Source organism: Lynx canadensis, chromosome A3 (genome assembly GCF_007474595.2).
Source record: "Lynx canadensis isolate LIC74 chromosome A3, mLynCan4.pri.v2, whole genome shotgun sequence".
Classification (NCBI taxonomy): domain Eukaryota; kingdom Metazoa; phylum Chordata; class Mammalia; order Carnivora; family Felidae; genus Lynx; species Lynx canadensis.
The window spans coordinates 7,085,346-7,098,434 of NC_044305.1; positions in this window are offsets into that span (position 1 = coordinate 7,085,346).

Sequence of the window (13,089 nt, forward strand, 5' to 3'; positions counted from 1 at the left end):
CATGAGATCATGACCTGAGCTGAAATCAAGAGTTGGACGCTTAATGAACTGAGCCACCCAGGCACCCCAATATATTTATATTGTTAAGCCAGAAATGTTAGATCCAAATACTTTTTTTAGATTTAAATATTTTTTAAACGTAAAATAAGATATCACATCTACTTATCTCTACCTACTCCTTAGGACACAGACCATGAGACAGAAATACAAATTTATTACAGTTCCTTAGCATTTGCTATTCTAAATATAATTTTGCACATTCACTCCCTGCCCTGTCTACTCTTCCCCTTCCCCTCAACCAATGGCTCAGCCAACTTGCCATCACCTTTCTATATCTATGTTAGGTGCATCGCCACATCAACTCCAGAAAGTTTTCTAAGGGATATGTGCAACCACATCCCTCATCTTAAGATTCAATAGGAGAAGGGCGGGGGGGAAAGGAAAATCCATGCAATTGCCAATTTGCAGATACTGCTCTTAGAGACAAGCATGAGGAAGCGGAATTAAGGTGACATACAAACCATAAAAACAATAGGACATATTTATGGCAAGTAAACTTAGAAGAAAATGTTTAGCCTTCCAAGTTACCAGTGAAATAAAAATGAAAAGAATAAAATTTATTTTCAACTATCAAATAGACAAAATAAAATTATCCTCAGTATTAGCTAAAGTTTTGTGTAAAGAGTACCCAATATTGCTTGGCAAAAATTAATTAGAAAACTCTGGGGGTTTTCTTGCGTGTGTGTGTGTGTGTGTGTGTGTGTGTAAGCATAACTTTATATATTTTTTTCTGTATTGTATTAGTTTCATGTGTACAATATAGGGATTCAACACTTCCATACATTACCTAGTGCTCATCATGACAAGTGCACTCCTTAATACCAACAGCACTTTTCCCAGAACTAGAATAAACAATTCCAAAATTTGTATGGAACCACAAAAGACCCCAAAGAGTTAAAGAATACTCTTTTTAAAAAAGACATTTTGCACATGTATCATGTGTCTTAAATTATGTGTGCATATAGGGTCGGGTTCTTCCGCCAATGTACCCTAAGGAAATAATCAAATTCATAAATATATCTACATTTTATGTAGGTAGTTGCTAATCACACATGTGAAAAATTAGAAAATAAGATAGGCATTGAATGATAAAAAGATTTTTTAAATGGTATAACATTCATATCAGAACATGATCTAGAAAGATCCTATCAATGGATATCGCCTACCCATTAATATATTAAAAGAATTTTTAATAACTTAGGAAATACATGTACTCATCAGTTTAATTTAAAAAATACTGAACATAGAATGATCCAAGTTTGAAAAATAGAAACCATATCTCTAGGTGCAGGGAAGGTCTGGAAGGATTAAACCATGTTTAGCAGTTAGAGGTCATATTTTTTTCATTATCTTAATTATTCCTTCCCTTAGTTATACATCTCTTTAATTATTCAAAAATATCCATTGAGCTTCTTGTTCTGTCTTCTGGAGTACAGTAGACACAATCAGTGAACAAGAAACCTATATTTTAGGCCCTCACAGAGCTTAAAAGTTTTGAAGAATTTTCAGCCCATATTTGTTTTCCCGGATATTTGGATAAGCCTTGCTGAAGCATGTCCCACTCTGTAAATAAATTGAACCATCATATGCATGTGGATTTGTGGGTATTATGTGTGATTCACAGTCACATTCACATCAATTGAACAATAATTAAAACATTTGAAAATGTTTTAACAAAGTGATAATGCCTACTACATATCAGACCCTATTGTAAGTCAGTGAAAGAGACTCAATCCTGCATATTTGGAGTGTGTGTTTAGAACAATAAATTCTAAACACTCGTGCTTGTATGGCATTTATCTGCAAAATGGGAAAAGTAAGAAGAAATTCATATAGTTTTCAAAGATATGTGTACTCAATATTTGGCACTAAAATATTTTTTGTTACCATTTGCAATCACTCCTAAAAGCATAAAAGAATATTAGATATAAATCTAACAAATATGTTCAGGATCTGTGTGCCGAAAACCACAAAATGCTAATGAAAGAAATCAATGAAGACCTGAATAGAGACATTCCATGTTCACAAAATGGAAGAATCAACATAGTAAAGATATCAATTCTCCCCCAAATTGATCTATAGCTTTAACATAATTACTGCCAAAATCCTAGGAGGATTCCTTGTAGCTATAGATAAGTTGATTCTAAAATTTATATGGAAAGGCAAAGGAATTAGAATTGCACAATTATTTTTGAGAAAGAATAAAGTTGGAGGACTCATACTACCTGCTATTTAAGACTGATAGTATAGCTATAGTAATCAAGACAACGTGGTAATATCAAGAAATTAGACACATGGATTGATGAAACAGAATAGAGAGCTCAGAAATAGTCCCACATAAAGTATAGGTTTTGACATAGGTGCAAAAGTGATTCAACAGAGAAAGCAGAGTCATTTCAAAAAGTCGTGCTTGAACACCTAGACATTTATAGGCAAAACGAGAAAAGACTCTGGAACTGAAGCTCACACCTAAAAAATATGAACTTGAATAGACTATAGATCTCAATATGAAGAGTAGAATTATCAAACTTGTGGAGAAAAACAGAAGATAGTCTTCATGACCAAGGACTAAGCAGAGTTCTTAGACTTGACACCAATGTCATGATCCTTAAAAGGGAAAACTAACAAATTGGACCTCTTCACAATTAAAACGTTTTATGCAAAAGACTTTGTTACAACAAAAAAGGAAGGGCACAGAATGGGAAAAATATTTGCAAATCACACATCCTAGCATATGTAAAGAACTCTCTAGAGTAAACAGTATTAAAATAAACAGCCCAGTTAGAAAATGGGCAACAGACTTGAACAGACACTTCACCAAAGAGGATATGTGGATAGCAAATACATATATGAAAAAATATATTTATTCAGCATTTGTGAAACTTCATTTTATGTGCCAACTTCATTAGTCTAAGGAATGCCCAGATAGGTGGGAAAACATTATTTCTTTCCTTCTGTGTGTGTATGTGTGTGTGTCTGTGTGTGTGTGTATAAGAGAGAGAGAGAGAGAGAGAGAGAGAGAGAGAGAGAGAGAGTGTATCAGAAAGAGATTAGCATTGGTAGACTGACTAAAGAAAACAGACTCACCAACATGGGTGGATATCATCCAGTTGGTTCAATGAGGGCCAATAGAACAAAAAGGTAGAGGAAGGACAAATTTGCTCTCTATTTGCATTGGGACATCCATCTTCTTCTGTCCTTGGACATTGGTTCTTTGCGTTCTCAGACCTTCAGATTCAGACTAAGATTTATAGCATTGGCTGCTCTCATTTGCAGACCATCAGGTTTGGACTATAACTATAGCACTAGCCTTCCTGGGCCTCCAGCTTGCAAAGAATGGATCGTGGGAATTCTCAGCCTCCATAAGCACATGAGCCAATGCTTTATAATCAGTCTATATATGTAACAGACTGGTTCTGATTCTCTGTAGAACCCTGACGGGTATACATACCTCTTACAAAATGCTCTAAGAGAATTCAAAAGTCTGAGAAGATCTGGTGTAGTGGATATCGGTTGTTCCCCATAGATTCCCCAGTCCACTTTTCCAACCCTTGCCTTTCTGAAATGCTTGAAATGTGATGATCCCAAAAAACTCTAATGTGATCTTAGGAAGGCAGGGGCCATATGTAGTTTTTCAAACACCTATCTTTTGATTAGTACCTGCAGCATTAGTACATGCTCATTGGAATAATGAATGAATGCGTGAATGAGTTAGGGCTTGTGACTTCATGTGTAATTAAGACAAAATGAGAGTCACCAAGGCAGTGTTTTCTCTCTTTGGGGATTTCCAAACCTGAGACTCTTCAGCAGACACGGCATGATGACCATAATTAATAAAACTGTATTGTGCACTTGAAATTTGCTAAGATAGATATTAAGTGTTCTTACCATCCAATAAATAAATAAATAATCAACCACATGAGGTGATGGATGTATTAATTAACTTGACTGTGGTAATCACGTCACCATGCATATGTATATGAAATCATGTTTTCTACCTTAAGAATCAATCATTTTAATTTGTCAGACCTTAATAAAGTCATAAGCAAATTAAAAAAAAAAGAATCTCTGGTCAAGCATTAAGTATAACTGCTAGCAGTTTTGGATAAAACATACCAAAATGTTATAAAAATAAAAATACTTGTAGATATTTTTTCATAAAAACTATTTAAGTATTTTTTTACCCAAAAATATTTTAGTTAAAAGAGGTTTGTTTTCCTTAACTTGTTTTCACTTTCCCCTTTTTAAATTGTCTTTCTTTTTGAAAAAAAAAATGCTAGTTCTACAATTATTTTTGCAAGAGCAGAGCACAATTCTAAACTCTCATTAGATATGCTCCCATTTTCTCTGGTACCTCCACCTTGTTTAAAAGGTATTTTCACCTCTGCCATTCCTCCAATCATGCACACACTGTAATTAACTAATTGAAAGCATTAAGAGCATTTTAAAGTAATTAATGTTGTAGATACTCTGCTGTTAGTGTAAGACATTTCTAATATATTTTTCATAGGTATTTATATTAACATAAAAAGAGTCAATTAGGGATAGGCAGAGCTTGGGGGAAGTCATGCTGCCTTCCTGATTAGGGATCAATCTAGAATTAGGAGAGCTGTAGGTAAAACAGAGCCAACACCTCTCAAAGCAGCACAAGAAACAGATGTAAGAAGGAAATCAGAAGTAAGAGATGTGGGCTCCTGTGTTTCCAGGCTGGGCCATTCTTTTTTTTTTTTTTTTTTTTTTTTTTTTACATTTATTTATTATTGAGAGGCAGAGAGAGCATGAGCAGGGGAGGGGCAGAGAGAGGAGGAGACAGAATCCGAAGCAGGCTCCAGGCTCCGAGCTGTCAGCACAGAGCCGGATGCGGGGCTCGAACTCACAAACTGTGAGACCATGACCTGGACCGAAGTCGGACGCTCAAAGGACTGAGCCACCCAAGTGCCCCTCCAGGCTGGGCCATTCTAAGCCGCATTTCAGGCTGTGCGGAGGGGACAGAAGGGGTGTCTGATACTAAGCACAGGCAGTGGGTGGGCCTCATCCTCCTGACTCTTTTTCACCCAACACAACATGGCTCATCTATTCCACAACAGCCTTCCTGTTCGAGACATGATTTACAGATTCAGAAACACTGACGTCATCCCCACATGCATTTGTCATCTAAGGTCGTGGATGGGATTCAGACAGCTGTGGCACAATTTTAAAAAATCAGATAACACAAAAATTTGAACACAGGAAATGCACAAATTGGGTGTGTATACTACAAGAGAAAAGTTAACCAGAGAGACCTGTCAAAGGATTGTCTCTAAACATGTGGCCTGTGAATCCCTCCAGCACAAATTCTTACCATGTTTGTCTCAAAGTTCGGATTCTGGGCCTTTCTCAGAGTTGCGGGGCGAGCAGGATCTATGGGATTGAACCACAACAATCCAGTATTTAGCATTTATCTGGAATAATTCCTCAGCCCCCTAACACTGAGCATTACTGATTTAAATAAACCAATTTCTCACCATTTCAAACATGTGATTCAATGTATCAGAACAATTTTTAGGTTTTCATCCTTGAACAAATATAAGCACAAGCACCTACCACTGCTGGGCAATTTAGTAATTATTAGGACAATATAGTGGGACTCATTCATCCCCTTGTCTGTTCTCATTTGATCTCACACAGCCCCATGGCTTTAAATGTCATTACCAAGTGACAACACAAATTTACATATCTAGACCAAACTCTTCCCTTTGGATGCTAGCTTCTTTCATCCGACTGCCCACTCGAATCTCCCTTTGTGTGCTTAACAGATAGGTCAAATTTTAACAGACCTCAACTGAATTGAGGATGTTTCCTCCACACCTGCTTCTCCTATGGTCCTCCTCACCTCACAAGGGAGTAACTCTATTCATCCAGTACCTTAGGTCAAACTCCTAGAGGCATTGTTGATTTCCCGGGGTTTTTTTTTGGTTTATTTACTTTCTGTTCTGTTTTGTTTTGTTTTGTTTTTGAGAGAAAGAGAGAGTGTGAGCAGGGGATGGGCAGAGAGAGCGGGAGAGACAATCTTAAGCAGGCTCTGTGCCCAGTGTGGAGCCCAAGACTCCACAACCGTGAGATCATGACCTGAGCCGAAATTAACTTGGACGCTTAACTGACCAAGCCACCCAGGCGCCCCCGCTCTTTCATATTTTTACACTCACTTGGTCAAAACACTAAACTTACACCCTAGGTTCTGCCTGTTGTCCTCACATAATTATTAACAGCAGCTACATCCCCATCTCTGCTGCCTTTGTCCACGTCCCCACCGTCTTTCATGCAGATGACAGGATAGCCTCCTACTTCCATGTGTGCTCTATAGTCCTCACATAACATCTGAAGCAACTATGTTCATTTCCTTGGGCCAGCATAACAAATTACCACGAACTGGGTGGCATAAAACAGCAGAAATTTAGTCTCTCACAGTTCTGTAGGCATGAACTCCAAAATCAAAGTTTTGGCAAGATTGTGGTCCCTCTGAGGGCTCCAAGAAAGAATCTAGTGGTAACCAGCAATCCTGATGTTCCTTGGCCCCTAGATGCATCATTCCAACCCCTGCCTCATTCTTTTCGTGAATTTCTTCTCCGCTTTCAGATTTCCCTCTTCTCACAAGGACACTGGTCATATTAGATTAGGGCCCACTCTAATCTAGTATGACCTCATCTTAACTTGATTGCATCTGCAAAGACCATATTTCCAAATACTGGGGACTAGGACTTGAACATATCTTTTTGTTGACATAATTCAACATGTAAGAGTGATTCACTTAAAACAGAGGAAAGAACACGTCCTTCCTCTGCCTCAAAGTCCACAATGTCTGTCATCTCCCTAAGGATTAAGTCTCCAGTGCTGGCACTGGTCTACATAATCTGGCCCCTGACTCTTTCTTTGAACTCCTCCTTCCCATTCTCAGCCCACTTACTCTGCTCCAGCCATACTGACTTCCTTATTTTTCCTCAAACATTTCAGTCACATGACCACTTCAGGCCCTTTGTATGGTTGTTCCCCTACCTGGGACTCTCTTCTCCCAGATACCTATAAGTCTCAAAACACCAGTCTTCCAGTGAATGTTCTCTGTCTTTTCATTTCAGCATATACTGGGTTTTCTCATGGCTGTATCCCTAGTGTATAGACAGAGCCTGGCAAATGCTAGGCTCATTTGAAAACAAACAAACTTAACAGAAACCCATGGGGGAGGGGAAGAAAAAAAAAAAAGAGGTTACAGTGGGAGAGAGCCAAAGCATAAGAGACTGTTAAAAACTGAGAACAAACTGAGGGTTGATGGGGGGTGGGAGGGAGGGGAGGGTGGGTGATGGGTATTGAGGAGGGCACCTTTTGGGATGAGCACTGGGTGTTGTATGGAAACCAATTTGACAATAAATTTCATATATTAAAAAAAAAAGAAAAAAGAAAACAAACAAACAAATAAACCAACAAAAACAAGGGAAAAAACCTGAAGGGATAAGGAGGGGAAAGAATCTGCATTTATTGACAACTTACTATCTTATAGATACTATGTTAGTGCATGAGAAAAGAAATGCGTAATCTCAAAGAAACCTTGAAATTTGAGTAATATTATACCCCTTTGATAGAGAAAGAAGTTGAGATCCAGAAACTTTAAACAACTTTCCAAAGATGACACAACCCACAAATGACAGAGTCAGCCTCCTTCCCAGATTTACCTGTTCCTCCAAAGTTGCTCCAAATATGAGATACTATGTGTTTAAAAAACTGTTACCAAGATTTTGTACAAAAAAAAAAGGAAGTGAGGGAAATATCATATAAAGAACTTGAAACAAGAAAGCAAAAACTGAGTTCTAACCCCAAATCCAGGAGGTTCTAGGACAATTCAATCAACCCATTTGTTTCTGTTCATTCAGAGGTCAAATGGGCTAAGGATATATGTGTTTATTTGATACAAGTTACTGGAAGAGAGCAGATATTGGAAACAAGCTGTATATGTAATCTCAGAAAATCCTCTCGGGGCACCTGGGTGGCTCAGTCAGTTGAGCGTCCAACTTCTGCTCAGGTCATGATCTTACGGCTCATGAGTTCAAGCCTGCATCGGGCTCTGTGCTAACAGCTCGGAGCCTGGAGCCTGCTTTGGATTCTGTGTCTCCCTCTCTCGGCCCCTCCCCCACTCGTGTTCTGTCTCTCTCAAAAATAAATAAACATTCCAAAAAAACAAAGAAAATCCTCTCCCCAAATTACTTATTAACGACAAACTGAAAACAAAAGAAAAATAACCTCACAGTGGAGAAACCTGGTGGGCACAATCTCAACCTTGGTACCACCCTAACCAATGTTAAGGGAGGGATCAATGTTGCCATCAAAATTGGGAAAACCAACATCATGGGCATCCTAAGAAGATACAGTGAAAAGGACAAAAGACAATGCACAAAAAGTGCATAATCTGAATTTAATCATGCAATAAAAAGTCAGAATAATTCAAATTGAGGAATATTCTACAAAATAACTAGTTGATATTCTTCAAAAATGTCAAGGTCAGAAGTGACAGAGAAACACGATGAAAATATACAGTGATAAAGAAGTCCAAAAATAACTAAATCCAATGCATTGTATTGTATATAATCTGAATGAGAGAAAACATAGTTTAAAAGTAACATCATTGGGGCAATTTAAAAAGAAATTAAACAAACTATTGATTTCTTAATAGCATTATTTCAATGTTAAATTTCCTGAGTTTGCTCATTGCTCTATAAGAAATGTCTTTGTTTTTAGGACATACACTGTAGAATCTAGGGAAAAGGGCACAATGTCTTCAAGTTTCCTTGTAAAGAGGAAATATAGAGCTAATGAGGAAAAATATAAATAATTGATGAATCTGGCTGAAGGAGAAGGGAAAATTGCTTGCACTATTCTTGTGGTTTTATGTAAGTCTGAAATTATATCAAAATAAGGTCTCACAGAACATGATCATGTTTTATAAATTCATTCTTAACTTGTTTTAATATAAAAAAGAGAAAAATCTTAATTGAAAAATTTCACCAATGTGTTGTATAAAACTCCAAGAAGAAGGGTAAGATTCTGATAATATGGAAACCTGGAAACATTTCCCGCTTATCTTATTGACTTTAAATAGCTTAACTTATAATAATGCTTGGCAATTATTTTGGATGTTCTTTTTTTTTTAATTTTTAACGTCTATTTATTATTGAGAGATGGAACATGAGCATGGGAGGGGCAGAGAGGGGGAGAGACACAGAATCTGAATCAGGTTCCAGGCTCTGAGCTGTCAGCACAGAGCTGGACTCGGGCTCGAACCCATAAACCGTGAGATCAAGACCTGAGCCAAAGTCAGATGCTCAATTGACTGAGCCACCCAGGTGCCCCTGGAATGTTCTAATAAGTGTCTATTTAAACACTTGTAATAACCAATACATAGGCTGAGATTTCTGATATTCTAATTAGATCAATTAGATCAAGATACAGTAATCATTAATGATCTGTTACCTAATCGAAAAGCAAATGAAGACAATTCTGGTAAATAAGATGTCAATGCAAGGAAATGATCCCCATGAAAATACAGTGATAGGAATCAGAATATCAGAGGGCAACATTTAGCAACAGTCACCCAGAATGCACTGTGGGTATGGAGAGGAGGGTGTACATGAGCCTATTGAATGACAGCCTTCTAAGCAGGTATACCACTACTATTGGAATGCATTTATTGAACTATCAATCTGAGAACTGAGAGAACAAATTGCACAGCTAGAGGGAGAAATGAAAAGAAAAAAAAAAAGCTAGAGGCCACTTTGTGGAAGGTAGGAGCTGCAGAGATGTGATTTGGGGGAGAAAAGAATCCCTGGTGATACAGAAGGGAAAGAGCCCTGATCAGGGAGAGAGGAGAGAAAGAGGGAATGAGATGGAGAGGAAGAGAGAGAGAGAGAAAGAGAGAGAGAGAGAGAGAGAGAGAGCGAGAATGAACAGAGCACAGGGCATTACACAAGAAAAACACTTTCCCGACACCATTGATGGGGGAAACAAAAGGGGTTGAGTACTGCAAACTTTTATAAGTAGTGGAGCTCAGAGTCTGAAATTTTAGAAGTCTGTGCCATTGCCAGGTAGAGCCTGGTGGGCATAGAGGTGCTCCTGTGGAGAAGGCTCCGGAGCAGACAGGGTGCCCTGAGGATCCCTTGGGTCACACTGGGAGAGATAGTTCCCATTCCTGGAGTGTATCTGGGAGATACACCGTCAGTATCCGTCCGTCTCTATCTGTCCTTGCCTCTCCAGGGACAAAGAGGTGGTGGACACCACGGAGAAGCCCTGTTTCTTAGCATTTGAGCAGAGCTTCCCACTGAGGGCAACTCACCTGGACACTGGCTTTTTGCTATGCTTTACCGTAAACTCCAAGCCCCTGTGTGTTCATGCAATTGCCCCTCTGGGACAAACTGGCACCTGTCACAGTGTGGTGAGACCCTCCCCCAGAGAATCAGTATGTGTCTATGCCATGCCGGTCCCTAGAATTTGGACTTTTGAAACCCAGCTAGCCTGCCTGAGATAAAACATAGGAGCACTGTACCACTGGGTGGGCAAATGACTCAGACATACACAGAGTGAAGGCAGAGATCTGAGGGCAGCCTGGAACAAATGAGGGGAGGTTGTTTGCTCTTCTGTGAGGGCTTCCTGAGCAGCAGTGGTCATGAACTCCCCTCTCTGGGGATGAGAGAGCCGACTGATGCCATTTTTGCCCTGCCCATGAGTATGGGGAGACTTCAGTGAGCAGCACAGCACCCACGGTGGAGGCTTGGGCTACTTACACCATGCCCTGTCCCCCTGCAGTCTGCAGGTGCTTCTGAACTAGGGCAAGTATGCCTGAGAGTCAGAGTAGTGGGCCCCTCCCTCAGAAGACCAGCACAAACTCCCCACATACACCAAATCTACTGACCATAGACGGCTGCAAAGTTTCAGCTCTAGGAGAAATAGGATCTAGCCTCTTTTAACAAGCAGACCAAAACACACCTAGTTAAAACTCACTACACAGTGGGAAAGGTCCAAACATTCCCTACTGCAGGCAAGAAGAAACTCTGCAGAGGACTGACCTGAGGGAAAGAGCAGCCAAAACAAAACAGCAGAGTGCATACAGTATACACCAGAAACACTTCCTGAAGCACCAAGCCCTGGATAGTATAGGACCTCTTCTTAATATAGCCATCATTCTCAGCAGCAGGAAACATAATGGGCTTCCCTAACACACAGAAGACAGAGACCTAGACAAAGTGCCAAGATGGAGGAATTCATGCCAAAAGAAAGAACAAGAAGAGGTCGTGGCCAGGGATCTAATCAAAACAGATGTAGGTAATATGCCCGGACCAGAATTTAAAACAACAATCATAAAGATACTAGCTGGGCTTGAGAAAAGCATAGAAGACACCAGGGAGTCCCTTTCCAGAGATAAAAGACCTAAAAACTAGCCAGGCTGAAATAAAAAATTTTATAACTGACTGAATGTAATGACCACAAGGATGGAAGAAGTAGAGGAATGAATAATATGACATAGAAGATAAAGTTATGGAAAATAATGAAGCTGGAAAGAAGAGGGAAAGAAAAATACTGGATCATAAAGGGAACTTAGTGACTCTATAAAGCATAATAACATTTGTATCGTAGGAGTCCCAGAAGAAGAGAGGGAAACGGGGCAGAAGGTTTATTTGAGCAAATTATAGCTGAAAACTTCCCTAATCTGGGGAAAGAAACAGACATCCAAACCCAGGAGTCACAGAGAACTTCAAAGTCAACAAAAGCAAGCCAACACCGAGACATAATGTAGTAAAATTTGAAAAAATACAGACATAAGGCAAGAATCCTGAAAGCAGCAAGGGGAAAGAAATCCCTAGTCTACAAGGGAAGACAAATAAGGTTAGACGGTCTCTCCACAGAAACTTGCAGGCCAGAAGGGAGTGGCATGACATATTCAATGTGCTAAATGTGAAAAACATGCATCCAAGAACACTTTATCCAGCAAGGCTCTCACTCAGAACGGGAGAGATAGTTTCCTAGACAGCAAAAGCTAAAGGAGTCCATGACCACTAAACCAGCCCTGTAAGAAATATTAAAGGAGACTCTGAATGGAACAGAAAAACCAAAAGCAAAAAAGACTAGAAAGGAACAGAGAAAATCTCCAGAAACATGGACTTTACAGGTAACATAATGGCATTTATAGATATCTATCAATACACTCTGAATGTAAATGGACTAAATGATCCAATAAAAATACAGAGGGTATCAGAGTAGATAAAACAAAAACAAAAACAAAAACAAGATCCATCTATACGCTGCCTACAAGAGACTCATTTTAGACTTAAAGACACCCACAGATTGAAAATGAGGGAATGGAAAACCATTTATTATGCTAATGGATATCAAAAAAAAAAAAAGCTGGAGTAGCCATACTTATATAAGACAAACTAGATTTTATTTTTTTTCAATATATGAAGTTTATTGTCAAATTGGTTTCCATACAACACCCAGTGCTCATCCCAAAAGGTGCCCTCCTCAATACCCATCACCCACCCTCCCCTCCCTCCCACCCCCCATCAACCCTCAGTTTGTTCTCAGTTTTTAAGAGTCTCTTATGCTGACAAACTAGATTTTAAACCAAAGACTATAACAAGAGATGAAGAAGGGCACTATATCATAATAAAGATGTCTATCAAACAAGAAGATTTAACAATTGTAAATATTTATGCCCCCAACTTGGAAGAATACAAATATATAAATAAATTAATAACAAACATAAAATAACTCATTGATAATAATACAATAATAGTAAAGGACTTTAACACCCCACTTATAGCAATGGATAGATCATCTAAGCAGCAAATCAAAAAGGAAACAATGGCTTTGAGGGACACATTGGACCAGATGGAATTAACAGATGTATTTATAACATTTCATCCTAAAGCAGAATACACATTCTTTTCAAATGTACATGGAACATTCTCCTGAATAGATTACATACTGGGTCACAAATCAGACCTCAACAAG